This window comes from Crassostrea angulata, chromosome 10, assembly GCF_025612915.1.
Source record: "Crassostrea angulata isolate pt1a10 chromosome 10, ASM2561291v2, whole genome shotgun sequence".
Lineage (NCBI taxonomy): Eukaryota > Metazoa > Mollusca > Bivalvia > Ostreida > Ostreidae > Magallana > Magallana angulata.
Window position 1 is genome coordinate 35,967,403 of NC_069120.1, and position 11,888 is coordinate 35,979,290.

At 35.4% G+C, this 11,888-nt stretch overlaps 1 long non-coding RNA gene across 1 annotated transcript; it reads left to right on the plus strand.

Moving 5' to 3' along the window:
• The first annotated feature begins 4,494 nt into the window (after nt 1-4,494).
• On the plus strand, nt 4,495-7,792 carry LOC128167613 (uncharacterized). The gene is made up of 4 exons (XR_008241249.1): nt 4,495-4,662; nt 6,108-6,291; nt 6,940-7,058; nt 7,468-7,792. It is a non-coding gene; the product is annotated as an uncharacterized LOC128167613 (long non-coding RNA).
• Nucleotides 7,793-11,888: the final 4,096 nt, after the last annotated feature.

The window sequence follows — 11,888 nt, forward strand, 5'->3', positions numbered from 1 at the left end:
TTCGACTACATGTGACAGTGCTCGCCAAACAGCAGAATTTCAAACAGTTTTGGATTCTCGCGCGAGTTTAAGTCTCTAACAAATGTCGAATGCATGCACATGTTGAATTGATGTCGTACAATCGATCCCGTGTGCATGTCGGCGATAATTCGCATTTATATGTCGTATAGCCTAGTATATCGTATGGTTTCTTGCCGTGTGAGAAAGAAGTTCGACATGCAATGAGTTGCATTAATGCAAGTTCTGATAACATTTTACGATCTCTGCTTGACATGCGCCCGACTTGCAACGAGTATCAAAGATTTGTAACTAAAGAATTTGTATGTGTTCTGTTCTACATTTTTTCGACATTGTAATTATGATTGAGTTATTCTTTAGATCAAAATTAAAAAAATCTCTTCACTTTACTACGTGGATGATTATCGGATCATCGTTAGCAGCATCTACCTCCATTGCACAGGTTTCTGAGCCCTTGACGAGCCATTAAGATAAGTATCAAACAAACGAAAAGCCAAGTCGTAATTTACGTCGTCTACTATCGTACATTTCTCGTAGAACAATTGTCACAATCCGGCAGGGATTCGTGCAAGTGGCGACTACAGTCGCATGAGATCGTACATTCTCAAAAGAAAATTATCGATTCTGAAGAAAGTGTCGTACACACATCCTACAGACGTTGCCTAAACTCGTGTTTAAAAAACCCACTGTCGTTATGTTATATCTTGTGTCAGTTTGAAATGGAACTGGAACAGAAATCAAAATCCCTGTCGTCAAAACGTGGAGTTTTTGTCGTTTTTGATGGAGTTTCGTTTGCACGACTGATGACTACCCGTACTGCTGTGGAGAGGATGGTCAGCATTACTGTTGTACAGAAAGGTTATCATTGGTCTTAATTAAAATTATTATAGAGGAAATTGAGGAATAATTCATTATATTTCGAATATAATTCAAATTATAAGTCTTTGTATGACCGTAAAAATGTAATTTTGTCCATTGGAAAGTCAATCCCGTAATTATACTGCTCTAATTTCTTGGCATGAACTATTTCAGACCTAGCAGGATCATAATTTATTCCGTTTTTGGCGTCATATCAGGCTTGTCGACACTCATTATGATTGGTTGCGGTATTAGGTGGTACATGTGCAAAAGAAAGGGGGCTTGAATGGAACCAGTAACTACATGCATTTACAATCGTCCCTCATCGTGACGGCAGATTGGTTTGAAATGTATAAAACATGAATTTTTTTCATCGATTATGTATTACTCTATAAAAGTTACCTCATTGATCGATTTGTAAAGACAGTCATTTTGAATTTGATATCACTCAGGAGGATGGTTGGTCGCCAAATTACCCAACATATCTACCTTAAATTTTCAAGTAAATGTAATTTGTAAAGCTAAACAACTGTTTTATATTCATTTATATACACATGGTTGTACATGTGTTAAATTTCTTTTAAGCATTTTTAGTTTTTTAGTAAGGTATATTCTACTCAACAACATGTAAAATACAAACATAGATAATAAAATATATATTTATAACCATTTTTTTAAATGCACATTAAAATCCAAATTATTGCATATAAAATTAGGTTTATCTGTCGATTTTTGTTTTTATTATGATACATATTCTTCTTGATATGAAACAGTTTAACTATTCCTTTAGATGTGGGTATATATAAGCATCAATTTTTCATCTTATTGCTCCAGTTTGCAGTGTAAGCACACGAATCAAAAAATATGTCATAAGGAATCTGCATTAAATATATTAATCATCTTGGATACCCGCAACTTGCAACGTCTGTTTTCTTCAAAAACTGCATCATCTACTCCTGCTCCAGCAACGGACGACTCATTTGGTCAAAGTACTGATTAAGGAAAGAGTATCAGATATATGAATTACCTGTATACAATGAAAAAATGACAATAAAAACTGTCAACCATCTCAAAAATCCATAAAACGAAATACAAATTAAGAAAGCAGAGAAACAATGTAAAAGACATGGTACGTTTACTATAGTGATTTGATATAACCGTTGAATACTAAAAAAAATAGGTTTATACTAGGAGAAAATAAATAAATGAGACAGAGGCTATGAAAAAACAACTTGGGACACATAAAAAGTAAACGTGGTTGGGATGGGCGTATTACTTTACTCGGAGTCCGCTTATGTAATGCACACAAGGTTGAAAAGCGTTTGAGAGAGCTTTGCTTTGACCTAAACATTTGCAGTTGGCATTGATCCAGTTGGCAAACCCTCCATTGACTGATTAAACGAAGTAAAATGTAAAGTATTGTTTTTCCAAATGGCAGCATGTACGGGCTCACCATTTCTTGGGATTGGATCATAAAGAAGATGGGTGGATAATGCGTGTAAAATGCCCATACGCGGTCGGACAGGCTACTGAAAAATTAAAGTATTAATAAATCTGATGGGTTTTTTTAAAAATAATTGAAAACAATATATATTTAACGAATCACTGATTTTTAACCTATAGGTATGTTCAATACTTGGAATATGTTGACTCAAACAGGCGTGTACGTATCAAACCCTGCAAATACTGTCATTTTTTAGAACTTCAAGGCATTTTCTTTTATAGAGTGGGTCTGTGCTCCATATTTTTCTCATTGTTAAATTAAGGTCTATTTGAAAACAAACCAATTTCAATCAATGAAAACGTGGAGAGATGGCCCACTATACCTTAAAAATATCATTTTGTATCCCAACAATTGAACGTTTTGAAAAAATAATACAAGTCCGGTAGTTCGTGGCCTTAATCACACATAATATTTTAAAAGCCCACTTTGTTGTGTCTGAAATGGCTCAGTGGTTAGAGCACCTGGCATAAGCTAACCTTATATATCTAGGGTTTTTAAGTTACGGGTTCGATACTAAAATTTCCGACAATATTTTTTTTTCTCATTTTTTGTGAAATATATTAAAAACTGACTGTAGTTAGAAATTTTGCTTTTGCAAAGTTTTATTATAATATATTTGAATAGATTTAATTAGGGGAAAATAATTCAAAATTGTATTTCACTACTAAACCGAATGGGCATTTGCGCCATCTTATTCCCCCATCTTCTTTATGATTATTTGAATTTCATAAGTATTCTAATTAAGAAATGAATTCAATATTCATTTGTTAATACGATATTAAATGGTTTGGGGAATTTTACGCTTTATAAAAACGGTCATTAAACCTTTAAAATGACGTCAAATTGTACAAAATTCAAACGTATCGTCAGGCGTTTCTCTGCCGATTCTGCTATTTGTTAAACAAAAACTATGTACAAAAGTAATAAATATCAATGTTTTTGGTTGTTATTCAGTTGCAATACTGTCTGGACACCAACATGTGCAGTTCGATCAATTTTCACACTAGTGTTTTAGTGTAGCTTCATCCACAATTGAAAAAGATGAATTTCTGTTTCTATAACGTAAGAGTCGGCCCCTATGTCATCAAAAATTGTGCCCTACTCTGTGGTGTTCTAATTTAAAAGCAATATGGTTGCGTCTCCCTTGTATAGACGAAATTTTGGACTTCAGTTCTTTCAAAATCGGATTTTGTTTTCTACCAAAGCAGCGTCTACAGTCACCCGCCATTATGTAGGTTCCACTTGGAGTGGAAATAAAGCAGTTAAAAAATTAAAAAACTTATAATACGTTAGTACTTTGTTATGTTCTCTTTGTTTCTCACGCTCTCAAAATTCATGTAGAGATGGATTTAAACAAGTTCTAAATGTAACCATTCGATGTATTAATATTTGTCCAAATGCCCGGATTAGCGAGTTCCTGTGCATGAACATTCCTAATGTCTGCGGCTCGTGTTTAACGTTATTTTTATAATTACCACCACCAACTTATGAAGGCATGAGTGTTTCACAAATATCTCTTGTTTACGAATACTTTTTGCGGATGGTTTCGCCCCGTTTTAAATTCGTCCAAACTCGCATGTGTACTAAAGAAATAGCTTGGAACATTGGAATTCGCCCAGTCTTAAATTGAAAACGAGGACGAAAGGGGCGAAAATAAAATGGGGCGAATATTTACTTGTATACAGTAATTCTTGAAATTTTTGCTGTTGTCAGGGAGAGTATCAGACAAATGAGAGAGTTAAGAAGCGGAGGACCAAACGTTATCAGCTCTGTCTGTCTCTGTCTGTCTGTCTGTCTGTCTGTCTGTCTCTCTCTCTCATAAGTCTTTACCACCAGTACTTAATTATCATGTATAGTTTGAACTTACACATAGGCCTAATAAGGCCTAATTCTGGCAGATTATCTACCTAGAAGTTATGATGAATTGTTGACAATTTGCATTTCCTACTTACATGCATGATTAGTATTTAAAGAATATATTTAAACTACTAATAGTATTAATTTTACAATAGATAGCTAGATGTAAAAAATAACAGTCGATAGCTACCTGAAATTTTCCCAACCTGTATTTTAACCCCACTACATCTATATATATTCTACATGATTGTATACGTTTGCCAAGTTGGGGTATTCATCTAAGGCGTTTTCGCCCTATATAGGCAGACCAGCTTGTCAGTAGATTTAAACAACAATAACAGACTACATTTTCGGACATTAACAGCTATATTGGACACGTTACAGAATGAAATGGTGGATATTGATTGTAACTTTTGTGATCATAGGTAAGTAATGCTACCTATGTAATAAACATAGGTTACGTAAAAAGTTCACTCTTGTTTTCATTGTTTACTCGACATTTTTTTTCTCTTACGTTCGTTATATAGTGTCTTTCGTTCTCCTATCTCTTATCAACCCTCTCAATCTGTTTACCTTTACATACATTAACATGCTCTATTTAGGACATATGGCAGATAAAAAACAATTACCTAGTCATAATTTTTCGACGAGTTTATTAATGTTGGTTCGATTGTTTATCTGTATGACATGTATTATATAAAACGACGGGTATCGTATATGTATTACCTTTCCCGATTGTTGTTTGGAACGTTTGTTTACAAAACAAATTGTTACGCGTTGGTTCGCCCATGTAAGATTCGCCCCCGATATCGACGCTAGTATGATATTCCTACTTTGTCATTCGCATGTAAAACACGTATGCCTTCGAAAATGTTTGGCCAAATTTAAAGTTACCAGTGTGCATTTTCCGCATATTTCCTGAAGTTTACCTGTGCAATCGATGCTAAAATAATGATAATAATAAAATAAAAATAATAGATCTAGAAAATAAAAATCAGGCTGCATAAAACCATGCAAACTATTTGTTGACTTGCTAATGGCGCATTATTACTTAAAACGTACATGAATATATAAATTTTGACAACGATATTAGCAGATTTAATCTTGAAATCTTGCTCGTATATCAGATGACCAGAAATAGAAAAAGGCGTGAATCAAAATACATGTAAAGCGTAAATCATGCTCTTTCTACTCTACCAAATTTTCAATTTTAAAAACTTCGATTAGAATTTATATGCGGAGATAATGGGATAGGATCCTCCTTGGGCTGAATGGTGTTCAAATGGGTTATGTGCGTGTATCGATATTTTCTCCTTTCCTTAAACGTTTTTGGTCACAGCTAAAACCATAATTTTTCAAAGCTAAAATTTTTTGCCAAGCATCGTTTTATGCACACACTTGTAAACACACTACACAATATGAACCAAATACCTTTAGTTTAAAAAAAAAGAGAGAAGTGCACTGATAAACTGCTCATCACTATATATCCAAAATATAGTTAAAGTTCTAGATCTATGCTAAAAGGACTAATATTTTTAGAAAAACGATGGAATCGGTATTTCCAGGTAATGTGCAAAATTTCACATTATGTTCCAAAAATCTGTTTTTGAAATTGAGTGTTAGAGGAGTTGGGCTGATATATTGTTCATTACAATATTCAATATGCGGCCAAATGTTTTAGTTAAAAAATGCAGAAATTCCTAGCAATATAAGGAATCAGAATTTTCTGGCAGTGTGCACATTAATTCACGGGTCAAAAATATTACAATGTACACCCTCGGAAGTTCTTGCGTTTTATGTATATATGTGTCATGAATTTAAGTTTATGAGCTATTTGTTGTTGATGTTGCACTTTATATTTTCTTTTTAGCAGTTTCCATACACAATACTGATGGTCAAGATTTGGATCCTGCTGAGTCAGTGCCAGAAAAATGCACTAGCTACAATATAAGTGGGAATGACACTATACTGTATACAAAGAGTTTCTTGTGCACGTCTTCAGACAATCCGTACTGCTGTGGAGAGGAGGGTCATCAATACTGCTGTTCATCAAGGTTAACGTTCTTCTAGAAAATTTATAAACATGAATCGAACAGTGTAGATTCCTTATTCTCGACTCAGTCGTTTTGCATCAAAATCATGAGAACATAAAATTGCAAACATTAATATTAATTATAGTTTGAAGTTCATTTAGTTTATATCTGCCCGGAAAATAAACGACATTCTTTACAATCCGCGGTATGTGCTACTCGCGATTTTATGTCCATATTAATACATTGCATTTGATAAGGAATATAAGTATATAAATCGCAATAGAAGGGATCTGTCTGTCTATCAGTCTATCTGTCCGTCGGTATCTCTTTCTGCACCTGTACACTTACTACAACTTGTTAAGATTTTGGGTTTTATACTAGTTTGTGGGAACATTTCTCCGTCTTGCTAAACTGGGATCATATATTAGCCGAATGCTTTGACTAACAAGAAATCCATGTATATGAAATAATTGATTTGGCGCTGTCATTTCTTGACACAACTCACTATATATTTAGTCCAAACAAGCCATGAAACAATTTTTAATTTTTATTTGACATGAAGTTTTAAATAGTTTTACCATTAAGTTGATTCCACCCTGATTCTTTAATTTTCGAGTTTGCATTACTCGTAAAATTTTGAACTTCCTTGTATCATCTTGTCTATTTCAGATCTCATGACATCATATTTTTCGTCATTTTTGGCGTCATAGCAGGCCTGTCGGTATTGGCTTTTATTGGTTTCTGTGTTAGAAGGCACATGAGGTCGACATGATTGAGCAATGGAACCAGTAAGTAATCACAACTGCTCCTTATTGTCATCTTTAATATTTTTTCAACTGTTTAAACAAATCTTAATCGGTTTAATTTATTGTATACAACTTGATTTTTAACATCGATTACTCACTAAAAAACATATGCATTAATTATATAATATGTATATAATATGTCGTTAATATTCATTTTGATATCAAGAAAAATAATATAATTTATATAACATGCTTAGTTTTGCATTAATGTATAATTACAATACATGAAAATAGATAAATACATAAATAAATAATATGAAAGGAAAACCATGTACAATGTTAATTTTGTACAAAAATGAAATATATCAAATGTTACATGATTGTACGTAAAAACTTATCTCTTTATTTTTTTCTCAATATAAAACATTTCACAAATTATGCTCTCTCTTAGGCTTGAGAAGAAATCCGCCATATTCAACCAAGGATACAGTTATCCTCTGGGTGCGGAAAAAAGCGTCATTTTTTTCATTTTCAGTGAGCCACCATGCAATTTAAGCGCAGCACCACAAGCTATTAAAATAAACCAATGGGATTTAAGAGGGGATCTGCAGAAATCCGTTTTCCTTCAAAGACTACAGTATCTGCTCCTGTCAAGCAACGGACGACTCGTATGTCAAAGTACCGACTAAATAAAGGATAACAAATACCAGATACATGTTTAGCAGCTACATGTATTGATGTATATTGTACATGTAATAAATGCCTTTATAACTCGATTTTGTCTTATTTATTTGCAAAGTTCTCGAAGTCTGATTAAGTACAAAATCAACTTTAATCTAAGTGGGAGGACTAGAGTAATCCAAAAATTCAACCAAAAATGACAAGCAATTAAAAAATAAAGTCCGCAAATCATAAACAAAAATCCTCATCGCCGGAGCAGGGGGAAATGCAGTGCGCATACCTACTATTCTGTGGAGTCCGCATTTTAATTCGTGACGGCTCAGTTTTAATGGTATTTGTTAGTAGCCCACTCCCTCGAATTTACATTTTGAAAGAGTAATATTTTTTTTACTGAAACTGAAAAGACGAATCAACGTTGTACAAAATTACACCCCTACAAAGAAGCAAACATAAACCTATTGTAATATATGGGTCTAGAGTTATTGCTCTAACATGTATTTATCATTTCCCTTGTGTTTACCGAAATAGCACAATCTTGAATGTTGTGTAAAACTCTGCAGATGATTGGTGTTTAATATCTATTAAACATTTATTATAATATGACAATGTGAGGGGATTGTTGTTGATTTGTGTTGATATGATGTTGGTGCTCGTGTTGGTGATTCTATAGTTGAAGATTTGGTGATGAAGAAAACGTCAATAAAATGGCGCTTATTTCGGTTTGGTAAACAATTCATACCTGTTAACGATTAGTTATTTATATATCTAAGTTGAAAAAATCACTGGCATCCGGTATTTTCCAGTCGTTTTTACATTTTATCAGATTTCACGTTTCGTCCAAATTGGAGAAAACCATACTTCCGGTTACATCGATTTTGGTAAAGTCACCAAAAATGTGACGTTAGTAGAGTACTATGTAATTATTTACATTGGTGACACAAAAGACTATATAAAGCAGGGGGATCCAGAGATCGAGAGTCAGTCCGTAGGGGATAGAGATTGAGATTGAGAGAAGTTTGAGAGAAGCAGAGTACGAGAGCAGAATGTAAGTCAGGAAACAAACACTACATTGGAAACTATACCAGTCTATACAACATAATTGTTGGGTGCCAGGAGTCTTCATAATTTAAAAGTTATTTTAAAATTTAACATAATCACCAATGAATTCAATACAATTATTATTCTTTGTTTTATTGTAATACAAGGGCTCTAGGGCACGTTACACCACCATAATCGAAAGTTCGGCCCCACGATTTTTAAATTATTCCATATTCTTTATATTTATGTGAAAAATTTATATTTTCACATGCTAGAAAAAATTGAAGGGGGTGTCAATCCCCCCCCCCTCTTCAAACGCTGAAAGCCAGCACATGTATATAAACTTCACGAAGCGGTTAAAACACTTCAAACAGTGATTGAATATGGCCGCTTGCTTTGGACTTCAGCCACATCGACAAAAAAAAAGCGCTGCTCCCGAGCAGCTGCTGATCCCCTACAATGCTGATCAGATGTAGAATTCAGAAGGCAGTATAGATTTAGTAGAAATGGACTAGATTTTTAAACAGATTTGCTCGAAAATTAACCAACAAAGACAAGTCAAGTAAATATAAGACATCATATTTCTATTTCCTGTTGAAATGTGACATATACTCCACGAAAATGAAGACATTCACATATCATTACAATGAATTTGATATCTTCATCTCCATGACAAGCAACTGTGATGAAAAAGGTTTCCAATTTGAAAATTCCCCTGTGTCAGTGCCAAAAAAGTCTCGTTCTCTTCCTGGCCGCATCTCTAATTCTCTGGAATCATCATTTTTGTTCTATTCTCTTTTAATTCTGTTGGTGCACGAATGCCTGCCTTGGTTGTCGTGAAAGGAAAGACAAAAATGAGTAAGGAGTGATTTTAAACAGCTGATGCTCTTCTCCATACTGTCTGAACATTCCAGAAAAAAGGCCTTGATGACTAATGCTCTTGGAGAGCAGTGGTCTGAAGAGACTTTTCTCAAATATTGCGGGCCTTATCACCCTTAACTGCTGAAACTGGATTCCCGCCGAAGGTTCTGGGTCTACTGCAGATGTCCCAAACAAATGGAATCCACATTCTGGCACTTCCTCCTCACACACTTGATGAATCTGTCAATGATATGGTTTCCTATTTTGATCCTACAACAAAGTCTGCGCAGATTAAAGTATCTTTGCAAGAAGCCATCCAACGTGAAAAATAAGACAGACAAAATGGCCAGCTATACTTTTTGTTTCAGAATCTTCTGCAACTCCTAACAACATCATACCTGGATTCAAGGCATGATGGACATTTCATAGTAACGAAGGCAATTACAATTTTCCATACAAGCATTCCATTTGTCAATCCTATATCAATCAGAGTCGGACTGCTGTCGTATATGCCAGAGGCTCATCAACTGGTTTCAACAACTTCAAGTTCAGATGCACCAGCCATTTGTACGACATCCTCTACCTCGTTTGAAGAGTTTCCTCATTCTTCCTCCTTTGCCACATCATATTCTGAGATTCAATCTAATTCTGTTTACCCTCAGCATACAAGTGTCTCAACTGCTTCTAAATCTATCAGCCCTTTCCACATTCTGTACTTGTTTGTTCCACCATCTGATTTGACAACCTCCATAGACAGCCCTCCTGGAACACTGATGGCAGAAGTATCTTTGCAGTCTGCTGATCCGAATTCGAGAGATGGGGAGTTAAGCATTGCTACCACTGATGATCTTTTCATCTTGCGTGAGTGTTTAACTTTGATATGCCAATAAGCACAGACATCAAAGATACTTGGAGACAAGGAGACAACTTAACTTACATGTTTACAACATTCTCCCAGACCTCCATTACGCAAGGAAAACTACAGTCGACTGGAAAGAAGCAAATGTAATTCCAATCCTCAAAGAGGAGAAAAATGTAAGCTCAAATCACATGCCTGTTTCACTTACAGTAGTTACGTGCAAAATCCTAGAACATGTTATATGCAGTAGCATTCCAAAACATCTGGAAGAGCATGGGATTTCTCACTAATACTTAATTAACACGAATTCCGGAAGAATAGTTCATGCGAGTCCCAGGAGATTCTGACAGTCAAGGACCTAGCCAAGAGTATAAAAACAGATAGACTTTCTCCTTTTGGACCTCAAAACCTTCGATAAGGTCCCCAGCGAGAGATTACTTCATATGGCGCAGTACTATGGAATTAAAGGGTCCACGCTACAATGGATTATATATTTCCTCTGTGGAAGCAACCAACGGGTATTGGTGGATGAGAAGAGCTCAAACAATGCTATTGTCCAGTCAGAAGGGCCTCAAGGGGGCGTTCTTGGACCACTGATGTTCCTCCTCTTCATTAACAACCCCCCGGAAAGTCCACTACTCAAATGTGCGAATTTCGATGAAGACTGTGTACTTTCTGGTAACATCTGCACTGATATAGACACCGTTAAACTACAAGAAGACCTCAGTTGTTAATTACAGTGGGAAACAGGCTGGCAGATGGAGTTCCGCCCCAGCAAATGCCAACTGCAGAGAGTTACCAACAAACGTAATCTCTTACATTCTTAAACTCATCCATGGACACAAGGAAGATGTTGTGGAAGCTGCCAAATACCTTGCAGTTAGTACCATCAACAAGAATCTCAGATGATATATTGACAACATTACGAAGAAAGCAAATTCCATCAAAGCTTTTATGCAACGTAACTTGCAGCAGTACCCGTGTAATTCGCAGGTCTCACGCTATTCACCACTGGTACTGTGACCCTAAATGGCGTATGCATTTATTATGTGAGACCCCCATACAGCTCGTAATATCTAGAAATTGAAGGCAGTGCAACGTCTATCGGCTCGATTTGTTTTGAACAACTACTCACAAACTAGCTGTGTAACATCAATGCTTGAAACTCTCCAGTTGATATATATATAAAGGAAAGCCGAGTCAGGAACAAAGCTGTTATGACGTTCATGATAGTGCATGGACTGATAGCTATTCCAACAACCGGTTACATCCAAGAATGACCTCAGCCAGAGGCCACACCAACCTATGCTAGGACCTTATAATATACCGGTAGGCATTCCTTCTTCCCAGATGGTGCCAGGATCTAGAACAACTTGCCACATATAGAGCAATAAACAGTACCTCTCTGAATGGATTCAGACAGGAGGTCCTGG